The 4,486-nt window shown below is 38.4% G+C and overlaps 1 long non-coding RNA gene across 1 annotated transcript; it reads left to right on the forward strand.

Moving 5' to 3' along the window:
- Positions 1 to 2,618: 2,618 nt before the first annotated feature.
- LOC129903978 (uncharacterized) lies at positions 2,619 to 3,815 on the forward strand. Its single transcript, XR_008770336.1, has 2 exons — positions 2,619 to 2,978; positions 3,536 to 3,815. It is a non-coding gene; the product is annotated as an uncharacterized LOC129903978 (long non-coding RNA).
- Positions 3,816 to 4,486: the final 671 nt, after the last annotated feature.

The following is a 4,486-nucleotide window of genomic DNA, read 5'->3' on the forward strand; positions in this document are numbered from 1 at the left end:
AACTCCTGTCCAAGGATGATATCAAAGATATCTAAGGGGGCGACAGTGAAGCTTGTCTTACCTTGCCACTTGCCCAACGTGATGTCCACTCCATGAGCGACTCCGCACATGGGAGTCAATGGTGCATTGACCGTCTTCAGGCGGGTGTTGCTTGGCCCATAACTTAGCCCCAACCTTGCTGCCGCCGTCTTGGTCATGATGTTGGCTTTTGCTCTAGAATCCACTATGGCACGAGCTGGTCATCCGTTGATGGATATGTCAACATACTGGGCATAATAATCCCCCACCTTCTCAGCTTGCTTCACAATGGCTCCGCATAGCCCGATCATGCCTAGTTGAGTCGTGTTCGAGCCCTGCCCTTAGTCTACTTCCTTATCCTTTTGCTCCTGCAGTATGGCACCAAGGTTCTTCATCTCCGGACACCTGGCATAGCCGTGAGGACCTCCGCATATGTAGTAGCCGCTGCTCTTCGTGGTCTGCTCCTTTCTCTCGGCGTAGCCCTGTCGCCCGAACCTCCTACCATCGGACTTGTTGGAATTATAGCTATTGGGTGGAGGATGTTTCTCTTTGCCTTTACCACGATCTCCCCCACCTTTGGCATGACTACTCCTTATTTCTTTGCCCTTGCCTCTGTCATGCCTGTCATACTTAAAGTCCGTCAAGGCTTCGGCTTGGGTGATGGCCTCATCGATGGTGCTGACTTGACGGCGCTCCAACTCTGTCTTGGCCCAACTCTGCAGCCTATCCATGAAGTGGAAGAGCATATCTTCATCTGTGAGGTTGGGGATTTGAAGCGTAAGGGTAGTGAACTCCTTCACATAGGCACGTATGCTACCCGTATGCTTCAACTCCCGAAACTTGCGTTTGGCCTCATAGATGACATTGTTGGGGAAGAAGGCCTTCTTCAACTCGTCTCGGAACTGCTCCCAGGTGTTGATGGTGCATAGACCCTTCCCGATCTCGGACTCCTTGCGCTTCCACCATAACATGGCCATCTCCGAGAGGTATAGCACGGCCGTGTTAATCCTCATCTCGTCACTCTTCACTTTGTTACACTTGAAGTAATTCTCCAAATGCCAAAGGAAGTTCTCCACCTCTTGTGCATCACAGGCACCTTTGAACATTGGTGGCTTCGGAGCCTCAATCTTGGCCTTCCGGTCCGCACTGGACGTTATGCATCTCCCGGCATCTATGTCTCCTTTAAGTGCTGCTATCTTGGCCTTCATGGTCTCCATCGTGCTTAGCGTGTCCATGAGCCGACACTCCAAGAAAGTGATCACCTCCTTCACCTCGTACTCGGCAGCCTTGCGCACCTCCAACTCCTTCTGGATGTTGTCGTTCTCCTCAAGGGTGAACTCCTCTAGAGACTTGAACTTGCCGTCGACCTTGTTCAAGCGCTTGCCTAATATCTCCACAGCTTGCCGAGCAGCATCTACCCTTGCAATCCACTCTATGCCGGGTGTGACATCCATGGGCTCCTCGCCTCACTCATCGTCACTCACCTCAGTGGCCGAGGGTGAGTAGGATGTTAGGGCCTCGCTTGGTGTAGGCTCAAGCGGCACCTCCTCATTTCTCTTAGAGTTTTTCTTTCCTTTGTGGTGCTTCCTTCCAACATCTTGCTTGACGTTGGTGGCGGTAATGGCGTTGATGTCTCCCTCACTTGTCATATCCCTTAGTAGAACCACGCTCTGATACCACGTTGTCACGGACTTAGACTTCAACTAAGACTTCCGTGCGGCACTTGACAACTTACTCACGAATCTTTCACGATCTTGCAAGCTAAAGTAAGCCTTTAAGATTAGATCGCTAAGGGAATGCTATATAGTAAGAAAGACAAGAGAACTTTTATGAAGAAGGCTTTTATATTGCTTTGGAAGAATGCTTGTTTTCTTGATGGATTGCTACAAATGAATGCCCCCTCTATTTATACTACTCCTAAGGGGCTCAAGTGTAAATAAAAATTGCTATACAAGTCCCTCCATATTTACAAAGAAGTCCCTCTCTAGAATTCTCTACATACTCTAGAGAATTCTAAGTCTTTCAAGACTTCTCTACAAGCTTCTATAAGGATCTAGAGTCTTCTACTAACCTCTCCAAAAGTCTAGATTCTTCCACCTTCTTCAAGATCAAGTGGCGGGCCATAACATAGTGCTCAATAAAATAAAGTAGTAAAACAAAAACCTCCGTGTAGAAGAGAATCTCTTTTCAGCAAGAGTGATCTCAAATTTTATTACCTAGCTACTTTTTGTTGACATCAAATTTCTGCCTGATATTTTTTAAAATTAATTATTTTGAGTTTTTTTCGTTAATAGCTCAAAAGTGCACTTTCTAACAATTTTAATTCAATTTTATCGATAATTATCTTTATTTCTCAAAAAAGGTTTAGGAATTTTATCAGTTATTTATTTATTTATTTTATTTAGTTTCAAATATTGTTATTTTTTATCACATTTTGTTAATTTGCATTTTTACATCCCATTTATTATATTTGTTCATATTCATTTTAATATTTTAGCATAATCTAGGAATATATTGAAATACAAATAAATATTGAATTACTCATATATTTAATCAACTTGTGATTTAGGGTCCATAATTTTGTAAAGTGAATAGTTTTTAATTTTTTTTATAATCTTTTTAAATGAGCGGTGTAAAAGAAAAGACCAAAAATATTTTCTCCCTCATTCTCTTCTTCCTTGAAAACAAGCCGCCACCTAACAAATCCCCATTTTCACCCTTTGCTCGACAAACTAGTGAGCTAAAAGCTCCTTTGCCACGCTCCATTTTCTCCAAATAACTCTAGATCTCCCTTAAGATACCACCACCTAACTCCATTTTCTCCAAATAACTCCAGGGCAGCAACCAAAGCTTCAAACCACCAACTCCGGCTAACGGAGAAACGAAACTACAGCTTACCAAACAAATTCGAGACCACCGGATCTCCAAGCAAAAGCCCAAAGTCCCCAAAAATTACCACGGTTTGGTTTCTCTAACTTCCATTTTTTTCTTGGATTGTTCATCGTCTTGCTCTTAACATTACTATCTTATCATTTTATTATTGTTTGTTATGATTGAAGAACAAAACTTCTACGATTCTAAGCATTTTTATCAGCAAAAACTTTAGTATTTTATTGTTTGGTATTGTTGTTTATTTATTTTTTTAACTTCTTTGGTTCATCATGTTATTTTGTTTCCCCTCCCAGTTACTTTTGTTAGTTTTCTATTTTACTGGCAAGTTCCTCAATCGCTTATAAATTTGGTTGGAGAACTTGAAACTTTAGCAAGGTTTTGACTATGGCCTTAACAATTGATTCTTTTGTTTGACTTTGTCTTGTTAATCTTTTATGAATACATATTGATGATTCACTATTTTCTATAGCTTCTGTAAATAATATGTTGGTGATTCACTATTTTTCATGTTGTAGTATTTTAGTCTATATTATGCTTTACTTTTTAATTCTCTGTTGGCTTTACTTTTTGTTTAGTTTGTTTTTGATTGATGCTCTATTTTTTTTGCCACGATCCGATTTCTCAGGTCATGATATCACCTACTATCAACCTACCAATAGGTAAACCTAAATCCAATAGTCCAAAACCGTAGGCCACGAACCATCACGAGAGGAAGAAAAAAACTGAACAGCAGCAGCAGCAGTAGTACCCTGTCAAAAGGGATTACCTTGTCAAAAAGATGATAATCTGTATAATTTTTTATCCAATTTTCAAGATTTAATTATGACTGTTATAGATGATCATAAGATTTTTGATATCTTGAAGACTGTTAAGGATAAAGATTTAAGAAACAAGATTTTTGATACAATTTTTGATGAAAGTTCTAGTAGTAGACAAATAGATGAGAAGCATGTTGATATTATCAGACAACTTGCATATTATTCTATGGCCGATTTAAAACAGATTTTGAACCAAATAAATTTCTTTTCAAAAGATATTACTACTTCTGATTTACAACAAGAAATTAGTATTTTAAAAAAAAAGAAATTATTCAACTGAAAACCCAAAACAAAAGTATTGATAAATGGATTTCAAATCTGGAAGACTCAAGAACTTTTGATTTACTATTACAGGCTAATAAACCTGATGAAAATAATAAACAGATTCTGTTAGAACCTAATTTGCAAAATACTGATGACAATTTCTTGACAAATATTAAATTTGATACTAATAATGAATTTTTACAGAAGCTAGTATTATCACTTCGCAGAAATTTTACATTAATATTACTCTGCAAATAGATTATAATTTTAGAAAAAAAAATATTTCTTTATTTGATAGTGGTGCTGATGTTAATGGTGTACATGAAGGGATTATTCCTTTTAGATATTTTCATAAGACTATCCATTATTTAAGATCTACTAATGGTAGTAAAATAAAATTATGCTATAAATTACCTGAAGCATTTTTGTGTAATAATGGTGTATGTTTACCTCAAAGCTTTATGATTGTTGAAGATATTTCTTGCCCTATTATT

This window comes from Solanum dulcamara, chromosome 9 (genome assembly GCF_947179165.1).
Source record: "Solanum dulcamara chromosome 9, daSolDulc1.2, whole genome shotgun sequence".
Lineage (NCBI taxonomy): Eukaryota > Viridiplantae > Streptophyta > Magnoliopsida > Solanales > Solanaceae > Solanum > Solanum dulcamara.